The sequence below is a fragment of the Chelonoidis abingdonii genome, chromosome 9 (genome assembly GCF_003597395.2).
Source record: "Chelonoidis abingdonii isolate Lonesome George chromosome 9, CheloAbing_2.0, whole genome shotgun sequence".
Classification (NCBI taxonomy): domain Eukaryota; kingdom Metazoa; phylum Chordata; order Testudines; family Testudinidae; genus Chelonoidis; species Chelonoidis abingdonii.
Genome location: NC_133777.1, coordinates 70,262,491 through 70,283,004, shown reverse-complemented (window position 1 = coordinate 70,283,004; position 20,514 = coordinate 70,262,491). Strand labels below are relative to the sequence as shown.

The following is a 20,514-nucleotide window of genomic DNA, read 5'->3' as shown; positions in this document are numbered from 1 at the left end:
GTGTAAAATCTTTGGAGCAGCAGTTAAATAAATAAATAATTAAAGGGAAAAATACTAACAGATCATGCTGGTTTCAGTGAGCAAAATCTTTTAATCAGACTGACTTCAAAGGGGATGCCACAGGAATTCTCTCCTCTCTCCACACAGCGCTCAGCTGCAAAGTTGTTTGAATATAAGGTTGCATGCGTCAGTGATTTAGTTGTGAAATATTCCTGGAATGGGAAGAAGCCACACAAAAGTCTTGAAGCTCTGGTCTGAGGTAAATAATACGTCAGGAAACTTGTAACAAACAATGACACAAACCACAGAAACAGACCTGCCACCTCTAATTTATGTGGAAGGTGGTTCCATCCCTTACTCTGGACCAAGGTAGCTTTTAAAGGGTGTGTTCTGCAATAGGAAAGTTCCCTGACACATCTTTAAATAGAATGGCTTGTTTTTAACTCTCCCCATTTAGATTGTCACTGATGGAGGTAGAGCTCTGCAGAGAAATATATAGAGGAGGAAGCACGGGTGCCCTGGCTGAGGAGTTACTGAACATTAAATACATGGGGATGCGGGGGGACGGGAACATTTCCCTGACCTATCAATACATTTTTGTCTTGTGTTATTATGATTCATGTTACAGTTGCCACAAAACTGCTTCCTATTTGACACTTTGTTCCTTTCCTTCTTCTTCCTCCTTATCCCTCCTCCTCTATCTCCCCTTTCTCCTTCCTTCCTACCCATCAGTCCTACCCCCCCGCCACCCTTTCCACATCCCCGCTCTCCTTCCCAATCTCCTATCCCATCCTCTTCTTACCCACATTGCCGCTCGCCTCCCCTAAGCTTCTGTCACGCTCTCCCCTTACCTCACCTACTGCCCTACCCCCCTCTGCTCTGCCCCCCATCCCAGTGCTGGGTCAGGCGGCTGCTGCGCGCTGTGGCGCTGTCCCTTTAAATCCCCCTCTGTCCAACTCTGTGGTTCACGTCGCCGCCGTCCCCTGTAATAATTAGTTGCAGGAGCCGGTGCCACCCTCCCGGTTCCGCCAATCAGCGCCCGCCCGCGTCACTCTCAGGGCAAAGAAACAGGAAAAAAAAAAGTTTAGTAAAGAACGAGCGAGCGAGCGGGGCCAGCGGCGGCGGCCGGGCGGAGTGGGGGCTTCAGCGGGCCCTGGAGCCAGGTATTTTCCGCACCGTGGCCTGGAGTGTAAGGGGACCAGCGGCCCCGGCCGGGGGCGTCCTGACCGTAGCTGGGGGCCTGGAGTGGGGGGGGCTGACCGGCAGGTGAGGGGGGGCCGGAGTGGAGGGGGCCCGACCGCAGATGGGGGGCTCGGAGTGAGGGGGCTGACCGCAGATGGGGGCCTGGGAGTGGGGGGGGCTGACCGAAGGTGAGGGGGCTCGAGGTGGAGGGGGGCCTGACCGCGATGGGGGGGGCTCGGAGTGAGGGGGGCCTGACGCAGTGGGGGCGCTGGAGTGCCGGGGGGCTGACCGGCAGGTGAGGGGGGGCCGCGAGTGGAGGGGGGCCGCTGACCGCAAGATGGGGGGGCTCCGGAGTGAAGGGGGGCTGGACCCAGAATGGGGCCTGGAGTTGGGGGGGCTGACGCGCAGGTGAGGGGGGGGCTCGGAGTGGAGGGGGGCCTGACGCGTAGATGGGGGGCCTGGAGTGAGGGGGGCTGACCGCAGATGGGGCCTGGAGTGGGGGGGCTGACCGCAGGTGAGGGGGGGCCCGGAGTGAGGAGGGGGGCCCTGAACTGCAGATGGGGGGGACCGCGGAGTGGGGAGGCCCTGACCGTAGATGGGGGGGCTGAGTGAGGGGGGCTGACCGCAGATGGGGCCTGGAGTGGGGTGACGCGCGGTGAGGGGGGCCCGAGTGAAGGAGGCGGCCCTGAGCTGCAGATGGGGGGGCCCGGAGTGGGGGGGGGGCCAGCAGGGGGACCCCAGGAAGAGTAAAGGGAGACGAGGGGGTGGCTAAGGAGGGGCCCTCATAGGGGAATACGGGGCAGGCGGGGCGCACCCCTCCCACACACAAACATGGGAAGTGAGTCTCACTCAAGGAAGCTGCTGTTCTGTTGCCCCTATCCCAGTCCTGGATGTTTGTGTGGATTAGTCAGGTGAGCATCCAGGAAGGAGCATCTGGCTATGTTGCGCAGCCTTTAGGACTTCCTGTAATTTGTGGGGCACGGGGAGAGGGGGATCCATGGGAGTTGGACTCAGCCCATCAGGTACAGAGGGTTGAAGGAGTCAAACCTGAGTTCCACACAGTGTGTTGTATTTAATTGTGATTTCTCCCTTTTTTGGGTTGTTTCTCCCCCCCCCCCCCCCACTAATAGCGTGAAAGCTCAAGGGCAACTTTATAAGGGTATCAGAGGGGTAGCCGAGTTAGAATTTCTACTAGCGTCCTTCAGTGACAATTCCCTTTCCCTTGTTGTTACTCAACTTGTTTGCAGGTATCTTGGCTTCTGCTGTAGGGAGGCTGAATTTCAGAGGTGATAGGTTTCAAAGTGGTAGCCGTGTTAGTCTGTATCAGCAAAAACAAGGAGGAGTCCTTGTGGCACCTTAGAGACTAACAAATTTATTTAGACATAATTGAATTGTCTCATTAGAATTGGTATCTTTTGTGTGTGTGTGTTGTCGTCTTACTGTATTTTCCACTCCATGCATCTGATGGACTGGGTTCTAGCCCATGAAAGCTTATGCCCAAATAAATTTGTTAGTCTCTAAGGTGCCACAAGTACTTCTCATTGTTTTTTCAGAGGTGATGTGATTCTTCTGTTTTGTAGAGTGTTATGGGATCTTTCCAAACAAAAGGTGCTGTATAGAGGTGGTCAGAATAGTTTGTTTAACCGATCCAAGATGCATTTTTGAGAGGATTGTCCTAAATTGTGTTTTCAACCAGCTCTTCTGTTATGTAAACACAGAGACTGCTGCTTCTGTTGTAAGGGTAAGGATTGAGTTTGTATGCTTGTGTGTTTTTATACAGCAGCCAGCACTCCATTAGGGGTTAGGGTCTTCGGGCAGTACCATAATATAAATATTTACTACTAGGATGGCTTCAGTCCAGAACACCTGGCTGTTTTGGGAGCATGTGGATGAATTTTTGCTTACTGAACAATCTAAATTGTGGTACTAAGCTCCTAGTCGAACCAATGTGTATGATTGACTTAGGATTTCATTTTAAAATATTACATTTTTTCTAGTTCTTACACTTGTGAAAATAACCTTCCCAATGTAACCTTGGTGCAGTGCTCGCTCTCCAGTCTCTGAAAAGCCTGAAATGCTAGGCATGAGTGGTGTGAACATCTCCTTTTGTCTCAGTGGGTTGTTAACTCTGAAAGAATGACTTCCTACAGGTCAGCATTAATTATCTCACTGAACTGTTTTTACAGAAGCATGCAGCGAATGTATTTATGTAGTGACAGATACTCACCAGGAGTGGTGGTCGCAGAAGCGGCTGCACCTCTTTTTCCCAGGGTTTATGAACATGCACTACTAGATGTGTCTTGCATAGTTGCACTGAGGTCCTTTCCTTCACTCTTTGTCTGCGCTTGTTCTGTGACTGACATCTGTGCCCAAAAGGTCTGGGGGGAGTGGGTAGAGAATTTAGCTGGTGGGTTTTTTTTCATTCTGCTGAGGGTATATAATCTACTCTCAATTATTGTGTCAAAATTCTATTAACATTAGTGTATTGAGGGTAGTATATATCTTGAACTTTATAGCCATGACCTTTAAAACTGAAATTCAGTCCTCTTCATTTCATCCAATTATTCCTTGTTATAGCCTTCTGGTTCCACCTTAAATAATTCCTCTCTTGGTGTGTTTACACTCTTTGAATTCTAGATGGTTAATCATACTCTCATTCCCTTAGATGATCAACAGAGTTATATGTATCTAGTCCTAAACTTTCCTTAATTTCTTAACCATTTCCTTCAGGCTCCTTGATAACTTTTATCACAGCTCTTTAAATTCTCTCTAATCTATTGATGTCTTTCTGGTACTGAGGTACATAGAAATGTACTTTACACTAGAAATGGTCTCCAATGTGTCATATAGAAGGGGATGGTGCCCTTCTATCTAGTCCAGGGACTCTCAAACTTAATTGTATTGTGACTCCCTTCTGACAACAAAAATTACTGTGGGGTGGGGAATGAAGCCTGAGCCCGCCCGAGGCCTGCCACCCTGAGTGGAGGGGTTGTGGGGCCAAAGCCTGAGCCCATTGCCCCTGACAGCGGGCCAAAACTGAAATCCAAGGGCTTCCGCCTCAGGATTCAGCTTCAGCCCTGGACCCTAGTAAGTCTTAAGCCAGCCCTGGTGACCCCATTAATATGGGGTGGCGACCCACTTTCAGGGCCCGACCCACAGTTTGAGAACCCCGGATCTGCCTTTTTGTTCTTCCCAAAGTGTCATTGTGTGGTGTGTGTATAGTGTTTTTGGGTTTTTTGCTATATATCTGTCATAAATAGATAGCTAAGGGTTAATGTTTCTTTTACCTGTAAAGGGTTAACAAAGGGAACCAAACACCTGACCAGAGGATCAATCAGGAAACCGGATTTTTCAAAGTCAGGGAGGGAATTTTTGAGGTCTGAGTCTTTTGTCTGTCTCTCAGCTATGAGAAGGTTCTTTCTATCTTCTAATCTTCTGTTTCCAAATTGTAAGTACAGGTAGAAAAACAATATAGGCTTTTATGTTGTTTTGGTTGTATTTACATATGTGTAGCTTGCTGGAATGTTTCAAATTGGATATCTTTTTGAATCAGACTGTTTATTCATATTTTTCTTATAAGCAATAGCCCTGTATGGTCATCTTGATACAGAGAAATATTTTGATAATCTTTTTTCTTTCTTTTTTTTATTAAGGCTTTCTTTTTAAGACTTGTTGAGTTTTTCTCTCTGGGTAGGCTAAGGAAGCAAAGGGGAGGGGAAATTCTCTTTGTGTAGAACTCGGAGGGTAAGACTCCTGGCAGCACCAGGGAATTGGTGGGAGGGGGAAGAGAGAGAACATTTCTGTTTCCTTGTTTTAAGGTGTGTCTCTTGTGGAATAGAGGAGATAGTGGTTCTTGTATGTGATGTAAAGAGATGCATAAGTACTCTCAGGTTAGCCCAGAGAGGAAAAGTCTGGGTGGAAGAGAGAGGGCGAAGGGGAAGTGGGGTTATTTCCCGTTTGGCGTAAGACTCAGGGCTTCTGAGTCTTGGGGTCATCCAGGGAAGGTTGTGGGGAAGACCAGAGGGGGCACAAAACCCTGAAATTTTTTTGGGATGGTGGCAGCGAGATCAAAGCTAAGCTGGTAATTAAGCTTAGAAGGGTTCATGCTAGGCACCCAGATTTCTGGACGCTAAGGTCCAGATTTGGGAGTTAGGCTTATGATAATATCACTGCAAGCTTATATCTGATTTGATATTTACTACCACCCCTCTATTACTTTTGGTGTGACTTCTTTTCAGTTGTCTCCTTCACTATTGAATAGTTGTGATTTTTTTCTTCAACTTTTTTTTTTCTTTTTTCATTTTCTTTTCTTTTATTTATTTTTTTAAAGAGAAAACCGAAACGATTCCCTGCATGTATTTATCTCTTCGGGTCCCTTTGTAGTAGTATTTATTTTTTTTGTCTTCATAAGCAATTAGTTTGGTATATTATACATATGGAAATTGGCTTCGAGTTTGTCATATTGTTTTGCTCTTATAACTCAAGTTGTGTATGTTTGAAAAGATAAGAACTTACGGTAGTGTTAAATTCAGCATCTGACTACCTTAAACTCAAACAGTCTGCACAAAACCCCATACAAATAACTTACCACTCTCTCTTTTTAAAGTTATCAGTAGGTGACAGAAATATTAACACAAGCTAGTGAGAAGTTACTATGGTTACTGATTAGGGTACCTCCTGTTCCTGTGAAAATGTGTGCTTTCTTGTAGCAACTATATTAATCACTTCTCTTTAAAGAACTGTAAGTACACTTGGCAGCTAATTGGGATAAAGTTATATGCACCTGGATCTTGAGTAGCCTTTTGGAATCAGGTGTTGAACAAATTTTGGCTTGTTCTATATAGGCTTACTGGACATGCTTATTTCAGTTTAGCGAAAAGGGCAAACATTGATATACACATATTCTTAGGCTATTGAATTCAGCATGCTCAACCATACTGTAGGATGCTCCTGTCCCATCTGAACGAGATGACTGATGTCAAGGGAATGGTCTGGATGCTTCCACAGGGGCTGTAGCCAAAAGGTATGATGTCTACCACCAGAGCTTTCACCTGTATAGTTCTATAATAGTCACTACTCTTTCCTGGTCTTACTGAATATCATAACCCTTGGGAGTGATTGAGACTTCTTGAGTATTGGCTACATCTTTCTGACAATTGCAACTTCAACTGTTTATCTTCATGAAATCTCTGTCACCCAGCATCTGGGTGAAAAACTGGCTGAAGCTACTCTGTCCTGTTCTGCTTCTAGGCAGAAGGAAGCACTGTGAGGTGCTTTCTGCCACACTGACAATTTTGGACTATTGGAGACTTTAAGGTATCTAATATATAGGATCCTTCAGGATATTTTTGTTATGCTTTCCTATAGCATCAGTCACAAAAACACATTTGACCTTCTATGGCTAGCCAGGCATCTAAGGCCTTGCACTTTTATTATTTCCAGACTTGATTGTAGCAGTGCAGTATGTCTTGGATTGAAAGCATCCAGAAAAGCACTAGAAAGACTCAGAGGGGTAGCCATGTTAGTCTGGATCTGTAAAAAGCGACAGAGTCCTCGTGCATCTGATGAAGTGGGTATTCACCCACGAAAGCTTGTGCTCCAATACGTCTGCTAGTCTATAAGATGCCACAAGACTTTGTCACTTTTTGCTAGAAAGACTGTGAGGTTACCAAGAGCACATCTGTATACCGCTCATTCTGCTGGCTTCCTGTTGAACAAATAGTCAGATTCAAGGTCTTGGTCCTAATCCTCTGGTTTTACCCAGGAATATGTGAAACACTGCTTAACTATCCAGGCGCTTGACTGCCATTGACAGTTTTGCTCCTTTTGAATAATGGAATTGTATATCACTAAGGGGAAAGTTTGTTCTTGGTGGTGGAATTCACACCCGCAGGATCAAAGGATGAACGCTAACTTCAAAACTTTCAGCTGAAAATGCAAATCTCCATTCTTTGATCTTTCCACACAGCTACTCATAACCTACTAGCATATCTGCAAAATGCAATCTTATGCAACTAACTCAGGGAGGAGCTGGTATACACAGAATACATCAGTGATGTAAATCACTCTCTCTTTTGAGGATGATGTCCAGATACCATGCCCTCACCATGGTATAAGAAAGTGAACAGAACAGTTTTTGGAATATACTTTTGAAACAATGATATGTATGTTCATGTAGTCATGGCACTAGTGTACATGTAAGTCATCTGTTGAGAGAGTGGCTATTTTTATAGAATAATTTAAAGTATTCAGAGCTAATCTGATGATCAATAGGTATACTATTTTCAAAATTATTAAGAATAGTAGAGTTTTTGTCTACAGCAATTTCAAAAGCATAATTACTGTTTTGTGTAAATATTCATAAATTTTGAAATATGCCCAGAGTGAGAGAGAATTTGCAAGATAAATAACTAGTACCATAACTTAAAATTAAAAGGCAGATAACGGTGGAAAGCAGGCTAAAAGTTAGAGCTGGATTTCTTAAAAAAACACACTGAAGAATGAAACCCATAATAGTACTGGCATATTAATAGTACTGGCATTGACAGTCCTGGAAGCTGAAGACCTTTTTCCACAGTGCAGGTACAGCACATGAAAGCTGTAGTTCCCTATGTTGCTTTACCATTTATTAACCTGTAGAAACCTAGATGTAAGTGTTGTCTCCTAAGACAGCTTCACACATGGCACCAATTTTTGGCAGGTTTTTGTGATTCACACATGTCCATAGGGACGTGGATTGAGACTGACATGTTTTTACATAGATCACTGAACAGCCTTCAGATGAAAGCTTTTGATCACTACCATTCATTCTGTTCTGTTTGAACTGGAGACTTAAATGTAACAGGCTCAGTTCTTCTTTTCCTGAGCAATCTAGTCTCACTAACTTGCTGTATCTTTTATATATCTTAATATTGCAGCAGAAATAGACTTCTGGGTTTTCTACAATTAAAATACTCAAGTGAGACTAAGGCACCTTCTTTTCTTACTCTTGTCTCCAGTGCAAGTTACAGTAGCAGCTAAAATTTTGAATTTGTCTTCAAGGTTGCCCATGCTCAGAGCTTCCCTAATTAAGTAGCAGATTGCAACTATGATGATCACATCATTTTCACTCTGCTGTCTCTGCAGATGTTACAAGAGCAGCAGAGGCTTAACTTTCCTTCTGAGTTTGAAATAAAGTGAATTTCTCCAGACTCTGATCCAGAAAAATATAGGATGTGTGCAGAAATTAAACCTATAAAATTAGTGTCCTTCATGCTCATTTTCAACAGTCCTGATTGTGATTTTCTTTGAGGCTGGACAGATATTTGAGCATCAAAATTTCAACCTGGATTCCTAACCCTTAAATTCAGCTGTATTCACACATGAACTTTGCTATGTAATAAATAAGAATCCAAGCCAGTTATATCCTTACCCCACTCCTTTGATTTTTTATTTTTATTTTTTTTTTTTTTGTGTGAGTGTGTGTGGGGGGGTGTCTGTTTACTTCACAAGGGCAGCAAACTATTCCCTGGCCCACTTAGTAAAAGTAAAGTATTCTTGGACAAAATTGTCTCCCCTTTCACTACTATGCAGTGTGCTATTTGTTTGGATGTTGTAGATCATCTGATGGTGGCTGCATTTCTGTGGTGATGGATAGGTATGGATTTTTAAAGCACTCTGGGATTCTTTAGGAAGAAAGGTACTATGTAAATATAATATAAGGTTGTATATGTAAGCAACAAAACTTGTTTTTAGGGCAGAAGATGTTGCCTTTCCAGAGCAGGGTTATTTTGATGGTAAGATTTTGTGACTGTAACTATTGTTCTCACAGACCTACAACCTCATGAACTCCAAATTGAAAGTTAGAAGTTTGTCCTAGATATCATTGTGACCCTTTACAAGTCTTACTCATGTTGCTTTATTTGCCTAAACTATGTTCTTGCTATCGATTGCTTAGACTGCGTGGCACTTTTATGATTTAATGCTGTCTTTTGCAATACAGCTGTGAAACTATATGAAGAGGATCTGAGTAACTTTATTCTTAATGTTCTGTGCATTCCAAGTACAGAATCCTTGCAAAGCATCTTGGGATTAGGCCTCTGAATTGACTTTTTCAGTTAGTATATTAGGCACTAGAATACATTGTGCAGCTATAGAGCTGCCTTAAAGTTAGCCCCCCCCTCCTTTTTATTTAAAAAAAAGCCTTTGTTAGAAAGTGGTGCATACTTTAAAATTCAGCCTAGTATTTTGCTGTAAATATTCCCCTCGAATGTGAGTAATAATTTAGTCACAGCAAAATACTATGTTATCTTGGACTTCTAAACTATTTTGCTATTGTAGATGAAAAGGGCCCATTGCTCTACAAATACAATCTTGGAGACCCTATATAAAACAGTTATCCCTCAACAGTGTTGAAACTGGCATCCATTTTGCAGTATACTCTAGACCAGTGTTTCCCAAACTTGGGACCCGCTTGTTTAGGGAAAGCCTCTGGCAGGCTGAGCCGGTTTGTTTACTTGCCATGACCGCAGGTCCAGCCGATCACGGCTCCCACTGGCCACGGTTCGCCGCTCCAGCCCAATAGGGACCGCTGGAAGCAGCGGCCAGTACGTCCCTCGGCCCACGCTGCTTCCAGAAGCCCCCATTGGCCTGGAGCAGTGAACCGTGGCCAGTGGGAGCTGCGATCGACTGGACCTGTGGTTGTGGCAGGTAAACAAACCGGCCCGGCCCACCAGGGGCTTTCCCTACACAAGCGGCGTCACAGGTTTGGGAAACACAGGCCTAGACCTTAATTCTTTCAGAAGGAAAGCTGCTGCAATGGAGTCTTGAGGAAAGAGGCGTGAGAACCAGAGGTCTGGGAATTGGCTGTTCTCCCTGGAGATCCTTGTTTCCTCCTCCTCTCTCTCTCTCCCTCTAACTTTTCCCTTGTATTAAAAAAATAAATAAATACCAACCCACCCCCTGCCCCCTACCCCCAACAAAACCCGACAAAAAGTACAAATGTGCAGATAATTCACAGCTTGTACCATCCTGGGTAGAGTTTGAAATGGATGAAATATTAAACCCATGAAAATCTTTCATGTAATACAACACTAACTGAGTGAACTTTGGTGGCACTAAAAGGGGGCAGGTGTCCTGTTCATCTGTCAGTCTGCAGATTACAGCATTTTCTGGGCTGAGTCAGGGAGAGGTCTTCCTGAAGTGATCTGTGCATTTGTGAGACCTGATGCAAGATGCCTCTTTATTCTGTGCAACTTTTTCCCCTTGAATGTCAGGCTTCTCAGTTAGGTAGACTTTTCTGTCAGGTGGGGAGGGAGCTGTTCATTGGGGAAAAAAAAAAAATCTGATGCCTAAGATCTTGTTAATGCAAACTGACAGCATTTTGTATTATTCAGTTATGAAGTGTAAAGATCAGCCAAATGGAGTATTTAATCATAAGCTAATTATCAGATCTAATTATTAAAATCAAATTCTTTTTTAAAAATAGCTTTAAAATAGTGTTAAATAAACAAAGAAAGATTGAATCCGCAAAAAATAAAAACCACTCACTGTCTCTGACACAGAAACATACCTAGACCCTGGTAAGATCCAGATGTTGGCTTTCACACTATGGAAAACACTTTTGCTGAGTCATGTCTTCAATTAGTAGAAGAAAGCAGGTTGAAACAAGTGATTGACTTCATATTTTCAAGTTTAGACTACTAAATCATACCTTGAAAGTTACATATAGTGTACTTAATTTTTCAGTTAGTTTATGATGTGGTTTTTAAATAGTGAATTTATTCCTGGAGCTTGAATTAAATTTTATCCTGTATTAAAAAGCAAGCAGCAGTTAAGCTTTATATAGATAGAATTCTTTCCATTTCACTTCATGAAGTTTTACAGTATATCTAGTTCTTTAGTAATAGACTGATCAGATTTGTCAAAAGTATGTATTCTTTAACATCACCTTTATGTTTCTAGATTAAAACCCTATGAATCCATATGGTTTTGTGTTATGTTCAAGATCCAGAATAGCAAAATCTAGGCTTGTATTGTTCAGTTTTAGGTAATGTTAATTGGTATCCAGCTAGTCAAAATAATGTAATAAAATACCTTAAGTTGGCACAACTAAAGGCTTGTATGCTGTTTCTTTAAGAAACCAGCTTGTCCAGGGTGTGTTAACCAGATCAACCTAACATGCTAGCAAGGAAAAGTTCTTTAAATAATGGATATTAAGTTTTACCAATCACAGATACAAGTTTTAGTGACAGGGTGGAGTTTTTTCCATTTCAGCCAGTAGAACTGAAGAAGGTGGGGCTTTCTGTCCAGGTTAGGTTGCTCAGGAGTACAGCTTCCAGTGAAGTTAATCTGGGGTGAACCAAACAGAAAATTGTGCGATTTTCTTGGTAGGATTTTTTTGTTTGTTCTAATCTTGTTGTATTTCTTCATTTTACCCTCTAAGGCACTTATGCTTATGTGTGTGCCAAATTTTGTGATTGTTTGGTTTTCCAGTGCTGGCAGAATATTAAAATATATGCGGGGAAGCAGAACAAAAGGGCTCTTTGGGCAGGAAATAAGCTGTTGAGAGATGCAAACTTGACTGAGTTTCTTTTATCATTTATTGCTAGTTTAAAGTTTGGTATTTTTATTTGAGAAAGTCCAGTTGTACAACAGTATCTTACCTAGTTGTGTTAATTGTAAAAAAAAAAATTGAGGCTCATGCTGCTGTTTTCTATAATGTTGTGTAACTGCAAAAGAGCTTTATTTTTAACTCTGACTTCTCTGGTTCTGATGAGACCTGAATTAACTGAATGTGACAGTTGCTTCTAGATTATACAATGATAACATTTGTTTAAAGTCATCTGCTTTAGTTTTAAGTCATGTCCATGTTTGTCATTTAAGATTGATACTATTTATTTTTTGTGTTATACATAAAAAGGAGAAGAACACTTTGTATAGATTTTGGTATATTTGGAACAGTGTACGCAAAGAAGCTTAAAAGCTAGATTTAATGTTTTCTAAGTCCCCTCCATCCCCCTTTTCTCTTGATATTCTGGGAAGTTGTGTTAAGGACCATCAGATCTCCAATTAAAAAAACAAAAACAAAAGGGGTCCGGGGAGGAAATTCATTCCTCTTGCGCTTTGTTGCAGCCACGGTCCTTCCAGCTGAAGATGGGGCTTCCTTCAAAACTAATCAATACAATACCACTCCAAATCTTATGTATTACTTGAGCATAGTGTGATGGTTACTTGTTCTTTGGGAGCGGGGAGAGGGTTATCTTTATTTTCCACACTATTTCCCTCCCCCCCACCCTTTTGGCTTTCATATTTAGGGATGTCTTTTTGTAATACCTTTTCTCAGTGTCCCAAGGGTCTTCAGGCTTGGACCATGCTATAAATTTAGTATTATGAAGAGGAGTTTCTATTGAGTGTTGCAAAGTGTTTTTACTGTGATCCCTTTGTATTCCTAGACAGAGAGATCAGATAGTGCCCAAGTCTGGGTATTTGCTTCAAATGCAAGGCATACTTTTTTTTTTTTTTTTAAAAAAGCCTTCCCTAATTACTCCCCCCTTCCTTCACAAAACAGCGTATGTGCATGCACGCACAGATGTATTCGTACACACCTGCTCCTGGGGATCAAAGAAATACTATATTATGTTCTCTGACATTTGATTAACATTAATTCTTAAATACCAAGTTGATGGATGCATTACAAATAGCTAAGATGCGGCAGTACCTGGAAGTTTGGGGAATAGAAGAACAGACATGAAAATCAAATCAGGATCTTCCAGGTGACAGTGCAAAGCATTTCTCAAGATAATTAAACATGGTCAACATGGTACACTTCACACATTTTCAATTTTCCATTAGTTAATTTTCTTTTAAAAAAATTTGGATCATAAATTGGTTTCATTTTTGTTTAAGAACATCCTATTACAGTGGCATCTCAGACTTGGTTCAGTATTTTATAGGCTTACATACACTTATTACATATTCTGATTTTATTATGGAATAATTTCATTCACTTTCTAAAATTTTTTGGGAATGTGTTTTACTACTAGAAAGTATTGTTACAAAATGTGTGACCATCAAACTATGGAAATATTTTTAATACTCATCAGTAGCTGTACTGGCCATTCTAACTGCCCTTGGGCCAGATGCCTCTTATTTAAATTGCTACTCTTTAATTACAGGAGAAAGGGAGTACTTCAACAAAAGTTGACTTTAAGTGCAAAGTATTACAAACATCTTTCAGCTGAAGTTAGGCCTTAATTGAGTGACCAGAGTTCATGTTTCAAATGAAAGCAAAAAAGAAAAAATAATCTACAGGCTTATACTTGTGCAAACTAAGCATGTATTATATGTATGTATATTTAATGTACACAAGCAAAATCATACATATTTTTGTAATATTAAAGACTAATTATGCAGAATGCTTCTTTTACTTAGCTGACATTTTCAGCAGACTTTTCCAGTTTAACTTATTTCAAACCAGTCAGTGGTTGAGGCAACCATTCTTTAATTTTTCTCGCACATGATCTACTTCGCTAGTAAAGATGGGACCAGTAATTTTCCTGGTGCATTAAACTTTTGAACAGGTCACTTCTGAGTCTTCACCTCATGTATATAATTCTGATTGGCCCTAAAGAATAAAAGTACTACTTTGCTGGCATGGCTGGAGAACTTCTGTATCAAGATACAACAGGCATTCTTACCTATATTCAGAATTGTAGCTAAACAATCTGCATAGATTTGCTAGTTATTCCAACAATTTTTACTGGTAAAACATCATCTTACACAGACAAGTCTTCTACACACAGAGGGGTGTATATTCTGTGTTTGGAGATTCATGTACGTACTGCTTATGTCAAGATGGAAATTTACACATCTGATGTAAGTGAAGTTAACATTTTCTTTATGTTTAAACTCCTAACTGACACTTAGAGCTAGATCATGCTTTCTTCATCCATTCATGGAAAAGAGAGGACAAAGGACCCATTCTTCCTTCCACCTACCTTCTGAAGTCACTCCATGGAGTAGTGATTATGTGGTCCTGCATTGAGCGTGGGTGTAGCTGAAGCACGCTGCCCCTGACCCTTCAGCTCTGTGTAAACTACAGTACTTGGGAAAGATAGTACAACTTGGGGCTGTATTGCATTTCTCATGGAACTCCCTTCATGGTGAAGCTACTGCTTTAAGGTTGTCCAAAGTAGGAAAAGTGGTGCAGTATTAATATGTTTGTAAAAACTGCCTTGTCCATACTAGAATTTTTACCACATTTGCCATGTTAAGTGTTAGCTACCACATGTAGCTATTTTTCTAGTGAAGACAGAGCCTAAGTGGGGATCCAAGGAGCAGCTTTTGCTGTGCTGCCAGCAAGTGGATTACGGATAGGGTATTGGAGGTACCGAGCTCACACACAAGATCAGGGACTTCAAGTGGATATCTTTGGCTTGCCATGGTGTGGAATTTTGCTGTGGAAGAGGTTGATTATACTGTAACAAAGTTGTGTGAAAATAATCAATCAATAAAATGACCTGTAAAGCAATAAAAAATAGTTTTGGCCCATTAAGATGTATATAACAGAGGCTTGAAAAGTTTCTTCAGCATAACGTGTTTTTTGGTTTTTTCTGCTTTGTTTTTTTTACTGTAGAAATATCAGAAATGTTAAGTCCTTCTTCCCTGATTTTGTTGGATGTGTGAGGGTGTGTCTGCACTTTGAGATGAAGAGGTAAACTCCAGCTCAAGAAGCCGCACCCCTGGTAGTTCTGATTGAGCTAGTGTGCTAAAAATAGTGTATAGCAGCCTGAGCAGTGGGAGGGATTAACCACCCTGACTACATACTCATCCCAGACCCAGGTACGTACTTGGGCAGCTAACCCCTTGTGCTGCTGTGGCTATATTCTGTCCTTATTGAGCTAGCATGAGTATGTCTCTTTGAGCTGGAATTTATACCTCCAACTCAGAGTGTAGACATACCCTCAGATATGTGTGGTAACTTCTCAACCCTTAACTGAAGGGTGGGGGACAGGTGATACATTTTTACAGATCTCTTATTTCAACTGTGTTTAGAGGGCTTTTGAGTTAAACAGGAATTAGCAAAAATGTTTTAAACAGTCTAAATGAAAAGCATTGCCCTCCCTCAATCAGGCTTTCCTTGCTTGTTATGCTCCTAGTTCTCTAGTTGTTCATAACATTGCAGGTAAAATGGGGTAAACAAGACATGAACTTTTAATGTTACATACAGAGAGCTTTTTTAAAAGGTTTTATTAATCATGAAGAAACAAAATAAGTTAAAAACCTATTTTCTTTCCCCTACCCCTTTAAGTCCACTTCAGGCAACATCTTGAGGCTCTTTGTCAAATAACTGAAGCCTTGAACTTAAGGGCGAGTCTTCACTAGCAACGTTAAAGCACTGCGCTCTCCCAGTGCTCTTAAAAAGAAAAAAAACCCACTTCCACAAGGGGAATAGCTACAGGCGCTGGGAGCACAGCTACCTGCGCTGGCACTTTACAGTGCTGAAACTTACAGTACTTGGGGGTGTTTTTTCGCACCCCTGAGCGAGGAAGTTGCAGCGCTGTGAAGTGGCAGTATAGACAAGCCCTTACATACTAAACAAGCTATAGGGATTGAAAGCTTCATATTTGCCAGAAAGTGGTGATAAGGGGTGTAAGAGGGTGACTATTTACTTCCCATACAGTAGTTTTTAAATGGGAAATCTGTAGAAGTTACCTCTTCTGCTGTAAACCTGTCAAGATTTGCAGAACCTGAACTTGTCTCTGCATTCAGAATTTAGGCTTCCTGTGCACAGGGTGATTCCTGGTTAGCCATTTTATGTTGTGCTGTGACACATTTGTATCATGACACTAACAAATCCCACATCCTGAAGGATAGCCTAATATGTAGTAATACCATGTTTGCTGGACCAAACTTTGAACAGCATGGGTGACCTGGCAGGCTCTGACAACCACTCAAACAGTTTAAGAAGCCCATGTTTACGGTAGTGATGCTATGGTGTGCCTCCTATGATTTATAGTGCTAATTTGTGTAGCCACATGAGGTGTTGGGGAGATGTATAAATACAAATTCAAAGCTACCTTACAGTAGGAGCTTAAAATTAATATTTTTTTAGGCCAAAAATTAGCTATTGCCAGCATACTTGAATGCCCTGTATTGGACTTCAGAAATTCTTTTACTCATAACTATTTTCTACCATGAATGTGTGTCTGCGCTACAGTTAATTTGGGCAAAGAAAATAGACTAGATGCTTTCACTTTCTGGCTGTTGAGTACTAACACAACTTTGGACTGTTGGCCTATTTAAGTTTCTCCCATAAATCCTATTTTCACAAGCATTTGGGACTAACTCAAGCTGACAGTAGTAGTTTTCAAACTAAGGAGTAATTTATATATCTTAGAACTAAATGTGTTTAGAAATATATGTAGATTGATTTAACCATTTGTTCATATTGTGTATCTGGTCGCAAAAGAAAAAATGCTAAGCATCAGATAACAAACGTGGTTACTTTTTTTGCATTAAACTCTTGTAGGAAGTGGAGTGAATGAAGTTGCTTTCAGAAGTACAGCCTCATGGAATTATGTCCTTAATATTGTAGTACTTTTATTGTCCAGTAGAACATTGTTTAAAGCAGCTTAGTAGGACAGGTGTGGCAATACAGTGAATCTTTCTTAACAAGAGACCTGCAGCTTTTGGATAAATTGGTGTGTCTGTTAAAGGGTGAGAATGCAAAATAAGAAGTTGAAGGTGTGTTTTCCTGTCTAGCTTCTCTGAATTCAGGTAAGCAGCTTACTAAGGTAGCTTTTGTTGTCAGTGCAGGGGAGTTTATATAATTCAAATTTTCTAAGAACTGCATTAGGCTTTTTATGTTGGGATAGTTCTAATTATTATTTTTATTATTATAATTGCATGATACTGCTGGATATTGGAATAAAGTTGCTTTGCAGTTGTAAAGTTTGGCTGAGTAAAATTCAAAGATAAGTTGGTCATGTAATCACTGCACAGTATAAAAATCCCACTTTATTAAGAGGTAGGGTTTCCAGGTGTCCAGTTTTTGACCGGAACACCTGGTCAAAAAGGGACCCTGGCAGCTCCGGTCAGCACCACTAACTGGGTCGTTAAAAGTCCAGTTGGCACAGGGCTGATAGGCTCCCTACCTGTCTCTACGCGGCTCTCGGTAAGTAGTGACATTATCCTTCTGGCTCCTATGTATGGCGGTGGCCATAGGGGCTCCATGCACTTCCCGTGCCCCGAGTGCTTTCTCCGCAGCTCTCATTGGCCAGCAACTGCAGCCATTGAGAGCTGCGGGGGCTTTGCCTGCAGCTGGGGGTTGCGCGCAAAGCCTCCTGGCCGTGCCTCTATCTAGGAACCAGAGATGCCCTCACCTGCTCCTGCACCCCAACCCCCACAGCCCTAATCCCCCATCTGTACCCCAAACTCCTCATCCCTGGCTTCACTCCAGAGCCTGCAGCTGGAGCCCCTATCCCCTCGCTCACCCCAACCCCCTGCCACAGTCCAGAGCCCCGTCCCACACTCTGAAACCCTCAACCCTGGCCTGGAGCCCCTTCTTGCACCCCAAATCCCTCAGTCCTGGCCCCACTGCAGAGCCAGCACCCCCAGCGAGACCCCTTACCCACTTCTGCACCCCAACCCCCTTTCTCAGTCCAGAACCCCCTCCCACACCCTGAACCCCTCATTTCTGGCCCCACCCCAGAGCCCTCACCCCAAGCCGGAGCCCTCATCCCCTCCCGCTCCCCAAGCCCTTGCCCCAACCCAGTGAAAATAAGCGAGTAAGGTTGGGAGAGAACGAGCGATGGAGGGAGAGGCCTCAGAGAAGAGAAAGGGCAAGAGTGAGGCAAGGGTGTTCAGTTTTCTGTGGTTAGAAAGTTGGCAACCCGATTAAGAGGTGGTGAAACACAAAATGAAACATGACTGTCCACCTCGGTAGAGCAGCAGGGATTCTAAAGAGGGAGATTATGAATTATTTTTATTTAGCAGAACACATAAGCAACTGATTTTAAACAACAGTAGACGTCTATTAAAAAGACACTTTGCTGTTAATGTTACAAAGATTCTCTTTTCTTTTTAAAAAGGAGCTATCAACTAATTTACAACAAATCAGTTTCCCAGTAAGATTTAGAGGTCAGGATAGAAAGAATAAAAGCTTTCATCTCACTGTATTTAAGTAATTTATGTGATCTGGCCCAACTTTCAAATATTGATGCCTTTTCATAGGTGTAGTACAAATTGCAAGTTTGATTTAAAACTAGGAGTTATGTACCATATTGACAGTCAACTAAATTTCTGTCTCTTGCATTTTAAAAGATAACTTGCTTCTGTTCTGTCCTTTTTATCCTTCTTAATGCCATACTGTTCTCTTAATTAATCATAATGTATCTTCCTTCAATTTCATCTGTTCTTTCTCTCTCTCTCCCCATTGTTATATCTCCACCCTCTGTTTATCTTTTTCCTATATGTTTAAGTAAAATTGCTCAGTATACTTTTCTAACTTGCCAGAAAAAGCAACTTGTGCAGTTTTGTAGACATGTATTTTAGAGATTTCAGACTGACCTGGCTAATGTTTAGTTTGATTTTACTATAGCAATTAGCTTGCCATTCTGCAAAGTCACAGTGTGACCTATGGCCTAAGTTTTGTATGCACAGTACATAAACCAGTCCTTGCTGGTTTGTTGCCCATTTATCCCCATCTCTTTCTAATTTTTACATCAATTCTTCATTCCACAACCACAGATACTGGAAGTGATATCAGCCGGTCCCCTATATTGGAGAATCCTCATGTCCCTGCCTCAGCCCTGATGACAGTGTAATTTCTCACTGTCAAGGCTGTTTTTCCTGTCATAAGAATTGGTTGAAACTCTTTGGTAAGCCTTAATTGACCAGAAGGCTCCTTCAACTTGGAGTGAAATATGCCTCACAAAATAGATTTTAATGTTTAAAATTGACTTTAACATCTAAATTAGCTTTTTAAAAAACAGTATTTTTCAGCAATGGTAGGACAGGTCTTTTAAATAACGAAACTTCACTTGACTTAATCATGTGATTTATTTATATGTTTCTTCAACAAGCTTGTGTCTACCTTTTTCAATCTTTTGTTACTGTACATGTTTCTAAGGAGATCCCAGTGGTTGAGGAAGAAGTACTTTTTACTGGTAAAGGCTGCAGTTGGTCAGATTGTGAATTGTTGATCTTGGACATCCTGCCCAATGAAATGTTACTGTTACCGTAAACACAGTATCCCATATGTTGTTTGGTCTCATCACTTACCAACAGTGAGGAAAGAGAGTACTTAGTACTGTTAATAAATACCCCAAAGGGTGCCTGCCACTTCAGATACATAGACTGACAGGCCCTGTTTCAGAGGTTACAGTTTAAAAGCACAAAAGAGAAGGAAAGGAATTATATAACCTGCAAGCAAAATGACTGAATTGAAATTTGGCATGCATATTGTTAGTTCTACAGATTTTCTTTTTCTTCCATCCCCTTTATCTGCTCCCTCTTGCCATGTGACCATATATTTTTTCTATGTAGTGTTATGGAAAGAACTCTGTACATGGGTGCCATCATATTAAGTGGGGAAACAGTGGCATCCAGCGATACTATTTAGACTGTTGTGATCTTAACTTGCTGATATAAATATTCTGGATGGTAAATGAGTAAGGGGATGATGGGAGGAGGAAGGGGAATTGACCTGGACTTGAATATCTAACGCAGAAATGGGCAAACTATGCCCTGCAGGCCACATCCAGCCCAGAGGCATGTTCTGCCCAGCCCCTGAGTTCCTGGCCCTGGAGGCTAGCCCCTAGCCCCTCCCCCGCTGTCCTCCCTCCCCGCAGCCTCAGTTCACTGCGCCGTGGGCACAATGCTCTGGGCGGCGGGGCTGCGAGCTCCTGGGGCAGCGCAGCTGCAGAGCCCGGCCTGACCTGGTGCTCTGTGCTGTGTGGTTTATGGCTGGCTCCAGCCGGGCGGTGCAGTTGTAGCACCGCCAGCCACCGGTGCTCCAGGCAGCGCGGTAAGGGGCAGGGAGTGGGGTTGAATAGAGGTCAGGGGAGTTCGGAGGGGTGGTCAGGGGCTGGGGGTGTGGATAGGGGTGGGCGCAGTCAGAGGGTGGGGAACAGGGAGGGTTGAATGGGGGCAGAGGTTCCAGTAGGTGGGTCAGGGAGAAGGGTTGGCTGGATGGGGTAGGGGTCCTGGGGTGAGGCAATCAGGAAGGAGAGGAGGGGTTGGATAGGTCGGCGGGGGGCAGTCTGGGGCAGGGAGTTCCAGGGGTGGTCAAGAAGGAGGGGGAGTGGATGGGGCAAGGGTCCTGGAGGGGGAGGAGGGAAGAGGGGCGCT

General features: G+C 42.4%; 1 protein-coding gene across 1 annotated transcript in view; it reads left to right on the top strand.

Annotated features, from left to right (window-relative positions):
• The first annotated feature begins 1,057 nt into the window (after positions 1–1,057).
• ZFAND6 (zinc finger AN1-type containing 6) overlaps positions 1,058–20,514 on the top strand; it is a 52,550-nt gene continuing 33,093 nt past the window's right edge. Inside the window, exon 1 of the mRNA XM_032771888.2 lies at positions 1,058–1,163. The gene's annotated coding sequence lies outside the window, so the exon portion shown is untranslated. The remainder of the gene's footprint in view (positions 1,164–20,514) is intronic.